We start from the raw sequence: 14,205 nt of genomic DNA on the forward strand, positions 1-14,205 counted from the left end.
CCTCAGCAAAAGGAATGAAAGGGTGAAAAGTATTTACTTGAACATCTTTGGCTTTTCTGCACAGCGGGGGGTTGGGGAGGGAGCCGTGCAAATTAATGCATTGTTACATTCCTTCCCATGCTAAATAATAAGGGACACTCAGCAGAAAATGAAATGTAACTCGCTGTTCCAGTGTTGAGGAATTGCCTAGGTGGGGATTTAAAATATGTCAGGCCTCTGCTAGAGACTGTAATAAGGTGAACAAAATGCTGTTCACTCAGCCTCTAGGAACGTATTTGTCTTGTGAATTATTCCCCATGGGCACCTGCAAAAAGTTTACCACCCTTATTATGATTTGCAAGCGAGAGTGAACGAAATATGAAGATAACACAGGCCAAAGAAGGTTCCGGGACACTGAGGCCTGCTCTCTGCCCTGGTCGCTGATTCCCCTGATGTTGAGGTGTTTCAATCATGACGGCAATCGCTCACCTGTCAAAAGTATTGATCGGTGGTGGCTTAAGGTCCCGCGTAATGAGCTTGCATGCTTTAATTGTTTCAATATGGATCTTTTCCCTTCGCTTCCTGGAGTTATTAAGGCCATAGGTATAACAAATATGGTAATTGAATGTATAATGCTAGACGACAAGTCACCATGTCGTACTTAAAAGCAGGGCAAAAACGGATAAAGCAGAAATATCACTTTTTGTTCTAGGGTTGTTGGACTGAGTTATTGGTGCAGAAGTACTCTGTACAGCTGTGGTTTCCCAAGTGGGTGGTTCTGCCCCCTGGAAAGCAATAGGATTACCTGGGAGGGCACTAAGAAGCAAGGGAGGAGGCGGGGGGGGGTCACTGGAGATGTAAACAATCACCAGATTTTGCAAAGCTGGCATCACTGGATCCAGTTCATCAGTTTTGTTGAATTAATTAAACTACATAGTTTTAATTGGATTTTGAATAAATGTGCAATTCATTGTTAGTGTTTTGAATTTTATTGTGTTATAATCTTCCTCAGTGGGTTGTGCAAAGTGTGTCCTCCCTCATGGAGAGCACAGGTTGTGGGCGGGGCTGACGAGACACCTCACTGTTGCTAGGCAAGTGGTTTGGCCATCCTTTAAGCAGGGGCGGGCTGTTACTGGGGAAATCTAGATGTTGCCATTTGTTGATTGACAGCCCTATTTGTTAAATACAATTCCTCTTTTCGCTGCTTACTTCAGATCACCCGCCCTCCCTTCCCTAATTTTAGGCTGTTTGCTTGACCTTGCTATGCCTGTCATGGGGTCGTCTGCCTTGGGGCAGGGGCCCAGTAGGAATTTTGTCCATTTGGCTGATGAGTGTGTGCCACTTGGTTTTTTGCCTACTGCGTAGCAAATCGTCACAACTTGTAAAGTTTGCGGTTAGGCATTGGTCTTGGAATTGGTTGGTGGAGGGGTATGGATTTGGCTGTGCCTGCCCCTCCAAAATGCTGCTGCTTCAAAGGTTTTCCGTTAAAGGAACCCAGGGGTTCCCCATGCTTTTGTCCGAAACCCCCTGGCAAGGGGCTAGGGCCATGCAAGCCCCTGGGAGCATTCTGGGGAGAGGTGAGGCATGATTCCCAGTCCCGTCTCTCTCCCCAGGTGACTTACCCTTGCTGACTTCGCGGGGGGGGGGGGAGGCGAATGTCAGAGCTGTCCCCGTGTGGGGTCAGTTAGTGCTACCAATGCCTAAGCAACCACTCACATTGCTGTAATTTGAATAAAGTTGTGGCCAAAATTATGCCAAAAACCTTAAAGAAAAATTAAGTGTCAATTGTGTTTTTCTTTGGGGGGGTGTCTTGGGGACCTCAACACGCAAATCAATATTCTGAATAATGCTATGTGTAGGATTGTGGGGAGGGAACTGGGGATGAGTTTATGGAACCAAGGGGTTGTGCCCCCCCCAAAAAAAGTTTAGGAATCACAGCACTTGACATTTCCCTCTGGTAGCATCTTTCCTCCATCAGGAATGCCATCCACAACACCAGAGGTTTGCTGACCTGCTCATCTTCCAATGGGATACATGCTGTCATCTGCCTGCAATACCCTTTTGCACACTGTGTAGGGCAAACAGACCAGTATCTGCAAGGGAAAGAATAAATGGTCACAAATCTGGCACCAGAAATGGCCAATATCCAGAATCTGAGGGGTGTGGAGAGGGACATTTCAGCCTTCCAGGAGGCTCTGTAACTAATTTTTAAGTGGCCTTCCTTGAATAAGGGATTGCAAAAGGAGACTGAAACAAGAATTGCAATTTGTCACAAGGCCCAATGCTGTAGTTGATAGTGTGTTGGACATAGGAAGCTCAGGTTCAAATCCCCACTGTGCCATAAAACTCACTTGAGCCTGTCACTTTCTCTCTCTCAGACTAAGCTACCTCACAGGGTTGTTGTGAGGATAAAATGGAGTGGTAGTGGAGTGGTTGTTTTGTTTTATTGACCATGTTTATGGACAACTTCAAAGCATAAGGCCATCAAAGCTTATACAGTGGTACCTCGGTTTAAGAACATTCTGGTTTAAGAATGATTCGGTTTACAAACTCTGCAAAACCGGAAATAGTGTCCCAGTTTGAGAACTTTACCTCAGTCTAAGAACGGAATCTGAATGGTGGAAGGCCACCACTGGTGGGAGGCCTCATTGGGGAAAGTGCACCTCGGTTTAAGAACAGTTTCAGTTTAAGAACGGACTTCCGGAATGGATTAAGTTCGTAAACTGAGGTACAACTGTATCAGCTTCAGGTGCTATTGTGAAGAGACGGTAGAAACTTGTTACTTTATTATTTTCACCGCATACTGCTGAAAACAAGTCTATTCCTCTCTGCCAATTTTGGCATATTAACTTCTTTACATTTCACAAGCAGTAATTTATATGGATTACAGGGAGTCACATCCAAGCCCTGCGCTGCAATTTACATTGTTGACATCTGCAGGTCACCTTTTCCTGTTAACTCATCTGAGCCTCTGGGCCCAGGGATATATTTTCCCATTTGAATTACAAAATTAAATGAGTGCCGAGATAAGTAAATAAATGAAATCCATGTATTTCGTAATTTCCCATGAAAAGAAAAAGTGAGGAAAATATTACACTTGGCACAGTTGGATCTAATGCAACATTAATCTGATCTTACAAAATACATCTCTTTTATTATTATTATTATTTAATCTTTGAGGAGATTGCCAAGACCTTGGAAATCATGTTTTTGGGATGGGGGGGGAGGACTAGGAGGAAGAGAGAGAGATGATGATGTGGAAATATGTACATTAAAAACTGTGCTGAATAATCTCAGTAAATCTCAGCACACCAGTCTCTCCTGGCCTAAGCTGCCTCACAGGGATGTTGTATGAGTTTAAAATGCCATTTCCCCCTGCTCAACAATTTATAGCCATATTTCATTAATACATGGATACAATGTTATTATAGGCTTAAAGTTCATAGTTTTAATTTGGTACTGTAGCACTTTATCATTACCGGATCATTTGTGTGTTTTATATTTTTATGAACAAGGATGATCCAGTTTTCTTTTTTAAAAAAAGTGTCACATGGGAGAGAAAATGAGTGTGTATTTTGTGTGTATGTGTGCATGAGAGAGGGAGGGAGGGAGGAAGAGGGAGACAGACAGACAGACATGTATGTTGCCTTGAGCTCCTTGAGGAAAAGAATACAGTGGTGCCTCGCAAGACGAAAAGAATCCGTTCTGTGATTCTCTTCGTCTAGCGGTTTTTTCATCTTGCGAAGCAAGCCCATTGACAGATTAGCGGATTAGCGCTATTAGCGGCTTTTAGCGGCTTTTAGCGGCTTTTAGTGGCTTATCTGCTGATCGGATCAGCTGATAAGCGGCTTAGGGCCAAAAAAAGGGGGAGGAAAGAAAAAAAACCAGCAGGAACTCACAAGACATTGTCGTCTTGCGAAGCAAGCCCATAGGAAATTCGTTTTGCGAAGCACCTCCAAAACGGAAAACTCTTTCGTCTAGCGAGTTTTCCGTCTTCCGAGGCATTTGTCTTGCGGGGCACCACTGTATAAATAAATCTTTAAAACTGGTGAGAGGAGCTTTAAAACTGGGAGTAGCTTTTATGAGCTACTATGGATGGGGAGAAATTTAATTCAGCAGCATTTAAAGGCAAACCTAAGAATTCTGAAACAACATGTGAATTGAGGCAAAGTGATCCTTTGAAATTCACACTTCCTCCCATTTTAAAATGCTGTTCTCCAGCCAAGCAAATGCAAATATCAAATTGAAATCTGCCTGAAAATGCATGTACTGTAATACTGAAACTGACATACAAAAATGGATTCTATGAGAGAAAATTACTTTGCAAAAAATGTGCATAGTAGGTTAATTTGGATATATAAAAAAATGTGTATCAGGAGAAATTTGCACTAAAATGCTGAAGGATTTTCATAAGGCCATATTTATTTATTTTTTTAAAAAAGAAAAATAATAAGGAACTGGTGTGTAAATGTTTAGAACTGAACTTATGACTGGAGCAATCAGAAACTGAGAGAAGCTGAAATCGACAGATTCTCCTGACCCTGCGACCTATACACAAAGAGGTTGCCCACTCCCAATACACATTTACTCAGAAGTCATTTCCACCGTGTTCAGTGGTGCTTGCCTCCAGGAAAATGTACGCCTGCCTACAGTCCTAAGTATGGCCAATCTTTTGCCAGACTAGGTCCCTGTTTAAAATGACCTTTTAGTCACCTCACTGTGTATGACTCCTCTGATTCACTCTCCCTCTTCTTAATCTCTTTGGAGGCAGTCTGAAGAAAGCTAAGCACCCTTCTACCCCATTAGAGCCAAAGGAAATTCTACGCGCAGTTAAACATTCCTACTGATTTCACACCGATGGCACATCTGACTTTCTCAAGAGTGAACCCCAGCCTTTACATTTACGTGTCCTGGCAACAGACTATAACTAGGCTCTGTGAACATGTATTTAAAGCAGATGACTTCTCACAGGTGGTCCTGGGAACTAGAGTTCATCACTCACAGTGCTACGATTCCCAGCATACATAAGAAACTACAATTCCTGGATTCTTTGTGGGGAGGGGAAGTCATGTACATTAAATGTGCTTCAAATGTATGATGTGTACCCACCTTAAGAATTAGATTGGGGGGGTTGGGGGGAGAGAAAATTACTTCTTGTCCCGTGGGATGAACAGCCCTCTGGAAGTATTTCTCAGAGTGGCACTTAGGAATAAGCCTGATGCTTGCCTGCTTGAATAGAGCTTCTGTATCTGTTCTCACTGGATAATCTGGGCAGATAAAGCAAAGCCTCAAAATAGCCCCCTTTTCCCTGGTGAGTCAGTCTCCCTAAGGGCTCACCTCCCTTCCAGTCCTTTAGAAAACAAAAAAGTGTTAGCATCCCATTACACATGGCACTAGGACATCTTGCCAATGGGTAAAGTGCATTTCAGAAGCCCAGCTCACATCATAGACCATTGTTTGAAGAGGTGGGTGAAGTAAAATGCCAGCCATCTCTCAATTCAGAGTCTCTTTCTTAAGGTGCGCATATATATATATATATATATATATATATATATATATATATATACACACACACACACACATACATTATCTTGGGGAGATGAATTAACTGTGCAGTTACTGCTTCCCTCAGCCACCAACCTGCCTAATCATGATCTCTGAGATCTGGTGAAACTGAAAGCAGCCACTTATTCAAACACCCACCTACCCCATCCATTGGGCTACTCACATGTCCATCAGACACATCAGAAACTTGATTGGTGAGGATGCATGGTGTCACCCAGCTGCAGTCGAGGAGTCTAGGGAGCTGCTCAGGCAAGTCAGGCTGTTTGTCAATCTAGCTCTGTATTGTCTAAACCAGTATTTCCCAACCACTGTTCCGCGGCACACTAGTGTGCCGCGAGATGTTGCCTGGTGTGCCGCGGGAAAAATTAAAAAATTTGAAAGATTTTTTTTTAAGTCAAATTTTCGATTGGGGCGCCGTCACTAGATGACCCCTGGGGTTCCCTCCCTCCCTCCCGCTCTGCGCCTCCCTCCTCCTCCTCCGGGGAGGCCCTTCCTGGCTCTCGGTCAAGGCTTGGTGGCTGCCACTCACTCGCTCGCCCACCCGTCCCTCCATCCCTGCACCCGGCCTCTCCCCCTCCGTCCCCGGCGCGGGGGCTGCCGGGATCCGTAGTCCCCTCGCCCTTGGGCTCCGTGCCCGCGCGGGGTGCGCAAACTACGTTTCCCAGCGTGGCCTGGCGGGCCGGGCGTTTTGTTTGAAGCGCTCTTCTCCCGGCCATGGAATGAGCGCAGCGGCGGCGGCCGGGCGGGCAGGGGCTCTTCCGCGCAGACCCCGCGCAGCCTGCCTGCGCCCCCGCGGAGATCAGGCGGCAGGATGGAGCCCGGGGATCCCCGCGGAGGCGGAGCGGCGGAGGCGGAGGCTGCCCCCTAGGTAGGGCTGCGTCGGGGGGGGGGTTTATTTTTGCAATGCTGCATCCGCGCCGGAGGGGACGCATCGGACCACGGGGAGACCCCTTGGCGGGCTTGCAAGGCAATGCATGCGTGCAGGCGTTGCATGGAGTGCAGTGCAATGCAATGGCAACGCGGCGCCCTGCATGCATGCATGCAACTTCCACCGGCGCTCCGGACTTGGCAGGTGAGGGGGGTCCCCAGTGGGCGGCAGAGAGAGCCAGGAGGGCGAAGGGGAGCCGAGGGGGAGCAGCGCTGCTCCCCGAGCCGAGCCCGGGGGGAAACTTTGGCGTCGTTGCGCCGGGTGTTGGAAGCGGAGGCTGGCGGGGGCCCCTCACCTGCAAAACCTGGTCGCCTCTCATATATTTCGTGCATTGCATTCATCGCCCTCTTTCTCCTCCAAGGAGCTCCCGCGGGCGCGCGTGGTTCTCCCTGTGTTATCCTCGCAACAACAGCCCTGCGAGGTGGGTCAGGCGAGTGGCCCAAGGGAGCACCCAGGGATTGTCCTGGCCAGGTGGGGTGATTTGAACCCTGCTCTCTGCCCGGTCTTCGTCCTCATTTAGCCCCCACATGTGCATGACTGTGCATGACTGAGGTTTTCCCCCCTCGTCTTGGCTATGGTGTGAGTCTGTGCTGTTAATTAATGGGGTTCTGCCTTCGGAGAAGATGAGCCAGCCTTCAAGGAGGTGATTATGTAATTTGCTAGCAATTCATGTTCCTCCTGGCGTGACGCTGCGCGCTGACGTCATGGGGCTGTAATGGTGGTGTGCCTCGAGATTTTTTTCATGAAACAAGTGTGCCTTTGCCCAAAAAAGGTTGGGAAACACTGGTCTAAACTAACTGGTAGTGGCTTTCCAGGCTTTCAGAAAGGAGTCTCTGCTCATCCTACCTGGAGATCCCAGGGATTGAACCTGGGACCATCTTACATGCAAAGCAAATTCCCTCCCACTTAAGCTCATCCCCATTCTCCCTACAATTTCTACCATATTTCCACCTCCCCCTATTGCATATGCTGATCCAGCTCTGATTATTTACATATTTATTACATTCATGCCCCACATTTTCCTCCAAGGAGCTCAAGGTGGCACACGTGGTTTCCTACCTCTGCATTTATTTTCTTTCTTTTAAAAATAATTTTTATTTGGTTTTACAAATATAAAATTATAATAATACCAGAACACACATCCACAATTAAAAGATTCCTCCGAATCTCTGGACTTCCCACCTTCCCCTCCATGCGTTCTGTTGATAAACCTTTTCTACTGCATCTTTTTCAGTAATCCATTTTTTTTAATAACTCCATTATCTCCATAGTATTCATTACATTTCAAGTGTTATTGCAATCCTTCTAATGTTTTTATCTGCTTACAGTGGTCTCCAAGATAAATTATCCTCCCCCCCCATTCCTTATTGAAGTTTTGGTCTTCTTGGTTCCTTAGCTTTCTGGTCAATTTTGCCATTTCAGCATAAAGGTAAAGGGACCCCTGACCATTAGGTCCAGTCGTGACCGACTCAGGGGTTGCGACGCTCATCTCACTTTATTGGCCGAGGGAGCCGGCATACAGCTTCCGGGTCATGTGGCCAGCATGACTAAGCCACTTCTGGTGAACCAGAGCAGGGCACGGAAATGCCGTTTACCGTCCCGCTGGAGTGGTACCTATTTATCTACTTGCACTTTGACGTGCTTTGGAACCGCTACATTGGGAGGAGCAGGGACCGAGCAATGGGAGCTTACCCCATCGTGGGGATTTGAACTGCGACCTTCTGATCAGCAAGTCCTACGCTCTGTGGTTTAACCCACAGCGCCACCCGCGTCCCGTATTTCAGCATAGTCCAACAGTTTAATTTGCCATTCTTCCCTGGTAGGGACTTTATCTTTTTCCATCTCTCCTACCTCTGCATTTCATCCCCACAGCAACCTTGTAAGTTAGATTAGGCTGAAAGGCACACTGACTGGCCCAACGTCACTCAGTTTTCTGGCTACAGGATACAGAAGGGTATGTGAGTGTATATTGAAATGATCCTACCATACAAAGCTAACATTTGCACTTGATGCTCCACCCACTTTTCCTTCTGGCCCCACCCACCACTGGCTTGTGCCCCAGATGGGAATATTGACCCCAGGCCGAGAAATGTTCTCCACCCCTGCTCTGTTGCTTCCAGCCCCGCTGCCTCCTGTTTTGGCTTCTGGGCATCAGAGCATATTTTGCAACAAGACAAAACACAAGCGTGACTCCTCTGCTGGCTATGGAGCCAGTGCCGAGTTCATGTTGGTGCCAGCGATGAGCATCCAGCAAATCTGTTGATTTCTCCCTCTGGCGGAAATGCCGCCCAGCTTTCCTCCCAAGCCAGGATTCAAGCTGTTCGTTAAGATGTTCCATCCTGAAAATGCCGGTTGAGAAGCAGAGAGGAAAAGTCCTGTGATTAACAGGAGAGGCTTAAGGCTTCCAAAGAGGGTTGGCTGAACACACACAAATGCACACTCATGCATGCTCAGGGCTTTCCTTCTTACAGAAATGTTAAAAGGATCTCTCCTCCTGAATTTCTGATTCCTCCTCCCCTTTCCTGAACTCAGGGGGACAGTAATTGTTTTGTTGTTGTTTTTCCTGAGAGGCTTAATTCTTATCAATAAATTATGGAATTCTTTCTCCTCACTGGCTGTTTCAGTCTTAAATTCCTTTCTTGTAGCTTCTTGGGATGAGCTTACAAGTGTTTCCCTTTGGCTAGATAACACACAAACACTGCTCCTTCTTCAGCGAAGGTTGAAAGTTTATCGTCAGCTTTTCTCCGCATTATAAGAGGTCTGAATCACAGGCCTCTACTGCAAAGCCACAGTTGTGACAGGGGCACATGGAGCTTTCCGCTCCATGCAAACATCAGGCATGGAGGAGGAAGTGTTCTGGACTGTCACCAGAGCAGGGGGCAAAGGGTTAAATCGCCTTCCCTGCTTCCCATGCTGGGGTCCACTCTGCAACTGTTCCCCAATGCACTATTACCAAAATAAAAACCATGCACTCACTGACAAACAGTATGATTTGCATCACATGCTATTTGACCCTGCATGTCTTTCCAAGTGCTGGCTGCTACCAGAGGTCTTTTAAACTCAAGAGATGGGGAATTTGCAGCCCTTCCAGATGTTGTTGGCTGGCAACTCCCATCAGCCCTGCCCATTGGCCATGCTGGCTGGGACTGATGGCAGTTGGATTATTACCGGGGGGGGGGGGGTCTGTTTGTAGCCTACTTGGCCTGGAAAATTGTGAGCATAAAGAGACAAATTTTGGGGTGGCATAGAGTTATTTCCTGCAGTTATCATGGGCAGAAAAGAAGCACACATGTGTGGAAAGGGCAAGGAGTAGTGATGTGGTCTGATGAAATTTGTTGCTCTGTCACACCACACCCACAGGTATGATGAAATGTAGTGCAGCATTCAGCTATATTGGTCAAAAAGCCACACTTCCATGATACAACAGGTACTGCGGTGTGAAAGGAAGATTAGAAAATGGGACGGCAAGGCTAGCTTTATAACAGGGAAACTAACAAGATGTTCCCTTTGCTTGAATTCACCCAAAGCCAGCCCAGAACCTGGTCACCAGAGCTATTTGAAATGTGCAGCCTCTGCTAAGTGGTATATTCAGAATGAACCAGACATTATACTGAACACACCAAGGTGGGTGCCTGCAATCCCACTTCCCAAATACATTTATATTCAAATAATGTGTGACCAAAGATTCCAGCCAATGCTTAATATATGTATGTGGGGTTTTTCTCTCCTTTTAAAACTCCTGTATCACAGATCTCTGCTTTTAAGCAACAAATATTCTCAAGATGTACACTTCTCATTCCCGCTTGTGTGACCATATTTTTTATAGGATATTCCCCCTTGGCAATGCAGCCAAAGGTAGTCAGTTGCCTGACATGCAACAACCTGCTTCTGGCCAAGCTAACACATCAGATTTCACACGGCTGATTATGCTTTTGTCAAAGCTGCAAAAACCAATCTCCCCTCCTGTCATAGGTCAGGCGGCTTTGCTTTGTCCAAGAGAGGGGAGCGGATGGAAAAAGCTTCCGGATGACCACAAAAGGTTTGCACAGCAACAAGTAGGTTGCATCCCTTGAAAGCTGCTTCTCTGTGCCATGACAGTGAAACTCCAGGTTTGAGGTTTCTGCCCCACATCAGTAGACCTCCACCCCCCGACCCGTTCATGCACCTGTGATATGCTTGCCCTCACAGCATAAGTGGGCCAGGTCAGCAGCACTTCCAGGAAGCTGCCATGTTAATTTCCCACAGTGCCCTTGACACATGACCTCAATCTAAGGCATTGTGGGAAATTAACTTGGTAATTCCAAGACCCATATGACTTGCACAAAAACATTGCTTAATGGAAGGGAAAATAGGAAGCAGCCTGCACCAAGTCATCCCATCAGTCCATCTAGCAATGCCTCTCCAGAGCTTCAAAGAGAAAGAAGTCATTCCCAGCCCTACCTCGAAATGCCAAATTTACTTAACATTTTGTATATGATGGAAATTGGATCAGTTAGCAGTGATTTCTGACATATTTATTTTATTTTTTTGCTGGAACAAACACACACACACTTTCAAGAAGCTTTCTTCTTAATCTTTTGTCTTTGCATTTCTATTGCTGCATTTCTAAGTTTAATTTAGATTGCAGTCATCATATGCAATATCAATTCTTCCTAGCTTGCTGCTTTTCCAAGAATCCCAGCAGAGGGAGGGTTTGGAATCTGGGAGTCCTCCAGTGCCAGACTCAAAAGCGCAACCCTTTTCACAATCTACTCTTGGCACAAATTAAGAAACCACCCAAATTGGATTGCTCAGTCATTTAGCCTGACTGCCTATCTAAAGTGGCTACCTCAGAGGCTCACCTTAAGAGAGGCTTCCTTAAGAACTCAGTCTATTTCCAGAGTCTGTTACTTTCATTTGACCAGGAAGGCTCTCTGCTAAGCCTTAGTTTACCTCTCTTCCCCTATAGTTAATCAAAATTTCATTAATATGTATTGTGCAAATATGCACATATTGTTCTAGCTCTACACTGTTTCACAGGGTAAGTACCACAACTGAAATGAATGACCCTTGTGCAGGGTGGGATAGCAGTTAGCGTGTTGGGTTCTGATCTCCCCTCAGTTATGAAGTTCCCTGGGTGACTTAAGACACTTGGCCATCTTTCAGCATAACAGAGGCATTGTGGGTATAAAATGGGGAGGGTGCAGATGTAGCTATCTTGAGCCTCTTTGAGGAAATGTGAGAGTACACACCTAATAAGAAACCTTCCGTCTGTGGGGTTTTCCCATAAGGATATAGGAAGGTACCTTAATACCAGGTGAGATGATCTGCCCAACTGATCCAGTATTGGTTATTCCGGTTGCTACCTGGACTCAACCCGTCAGCTTGCAAAGGCTGCACTGTATCACTGGGTGATGATGGTCCCTTCCCTGACAGTTCCTAGCATACCATGCAATATATTAAATAAATCCTTCCTATGGTTTTCTTTGTTACATTGCCAAGATCTTGCAGGAGCAGCAGCTAGATGCAAAACAGGTTAGGAAGTATAATATTTAATCTGTTACTGTACATTGTGCTTCATCTATCAAACAGAGTGTGAACGAACCCAGCTATCTGTTTAATGAATGCATTCTGAAAGAATTCGGATCCTGCAGAAGTGCATATTTTGTAAAGCTGTCTGGCTATGATGAATCGGAACGATGCAGCTTATTATTAATTAAACCCAAAGATCAGCGAGGCTGGTGATGGCTCTTTGCATACACTCTTCACTTCAGTGAGTCCTAGTGTTTATTTCCCAGCCCTTCTAATGAAATGCCAGAATTGCTGCATATTATTATTTTTCCCCATTAACAAATAAATTTGAATGGATCCATCCTAAATATTCGGCGGCCGGGGGGGGGGGAGGAATATCTTCATTACAGAAGAAAAACATCGGGCAATTAGCCTGGAGGATGCTGCAGGTGACACAGTTGTGACATTAACCAGCTCACGTGTATAAGATTTGCAAAAACAAATTTCTCTGCTTCCCACCTTTCTAAAGAATTTTAAAGGGTTTTTTTTGAGTGAATATAGATGTATTATTTGAAAGAGCATTATTCACGGTGAGATCTTTAACTGCAGTGTGAAGCCAACTTAACTGTGGCCTTGGAACTTCCAACGTACATAGCACAGGGTCAAATGCTGCATCAGCCACTGATGTCCCATTGGTGAGTCAGACAGGCAGCCCATGTTTAAAATATATATTTAACAGCAAGGGCTACCAACTTGAGTAAAATATTGGGGTGGGTGGGCAGGTAAGCCCCGCCCTGCAATATCAGTTACCTGACACAGTGCACATACACCATTTGAATGGCAATGCCCATCAACTTGGCAAGGGGTGGCCCCCTCAAATATTTTATTGGGGGGGACAAAGACCCCTTGGGCCCTAGGAGTTGGCTCTTATATAACAGCACATCCTAGGAACATGCCATTGCTCTCTGCTGGTATGGAATAATGAGGCAAATTTTACTCCTCCTCAAATTAAACTAAGATGTCGGAAAATCTCTATGCCTCCACCACGTCAGATATGCCCCCCCACAAAGCCTCAAGTGACCCTGTTCTATGCTGATGAAGAAGTTACCTCTGCCCATCTCAAAATGCTCCACTTCTACACATTGCAAGGAAGTGTCAAGAGTGGGTGACTTTTAATACAGAATGACCACGAACGTTTCTTCTCTGTGCTTGTTCAGTGCCATTATTCTGGTTGTTATCATCACCACCATCTTTATTAAGGACACGTAGGCTTCACCCTTTAGCCAAAAAATGCTCTAATATGGTTCCTGCCTTCAGGCTCACAATCTAAAAAAGACACAAGGACAGGATGGCTCTTGCCACACAGTTCTTCCTTCGAGCAGTTGACTTGACTGCAGTTATGATCCTCTTCCCTCCCTGATATCAGTGGCTGTTCTCACTATCTCACCATCCCGCTACCACCACACCCAGGAGCAGAGATTGTGACAGTGTCCAAACCAGGAGGGTAAGACACCAAAGTATTGGTGAAAAACGGGGGCGTGGGGATTCCAATCAGTTTATAATGGCTCCATGGTCAACAGTTGATTTGTTCTACCAGGTGTAAATTTTGACTCAGTTTTAAAAATGCCTTTTATTTTTCTCTTTCTCTCCCCCCCCCATTCCCTTGTTTCCAGAAGGTCATTTCATTTTTCATTCTCCTTCTCTGAGCAGATCTCTTTTCTTTAATTTTATTTAATTGATGATAACTAATTGGCTCCCACTTTGGGGAAAAGTGCCATCAGAGCCTGCTGGGTTTTTAATTTTTCCGCCTTCCTAAGTAGCATCTCAGGTGGAGGTCTGGAAATTAAAACCTCTTTTCTTTTTCTTTTTTAAAAAAGGTAATATTACGGTGAAGGTTATTAACTTACTTGTGAGCTCTGTATTTTGCTTCTCAGGTACTCCTCTCTTTCACTTTGAGTACTAGCTGCTCTTATGAGCCCCTTTTGTGTAAGAACGTGTCCCTATATAGGGAAGTTCCAGAGTCAAGCTCCTGGACTGCAGCTCAGCAGGAGCCTGAGCTCCATTCATTTGAGTCTAAACAGAGACAACATTTAGGCAATGCCTCTGAATACCAGTTGGTGGGAATCACAGGTGGGCCGAGTGCTGCTGAGTTCATCTCCTGCTTGAGTGCTTCCTGCAGGCATGTGGCTGGCCACTGTGAAAACAGAATGCTAGACTAGATGGGACATTGGCCTGATCCAGCA

Source organism: Podarcis vaucheri (assembly GCF_965113315.1).
Source record: "Podarcis vaucheri genome assembly, chromosome: 7".
Classification (NCBI taxonomy): Eukaryota; Metazoa; Chordata; class Lepidosauria; order Squamata; family Lacertidae; genus Podarcis; species Podarcis vaucheri.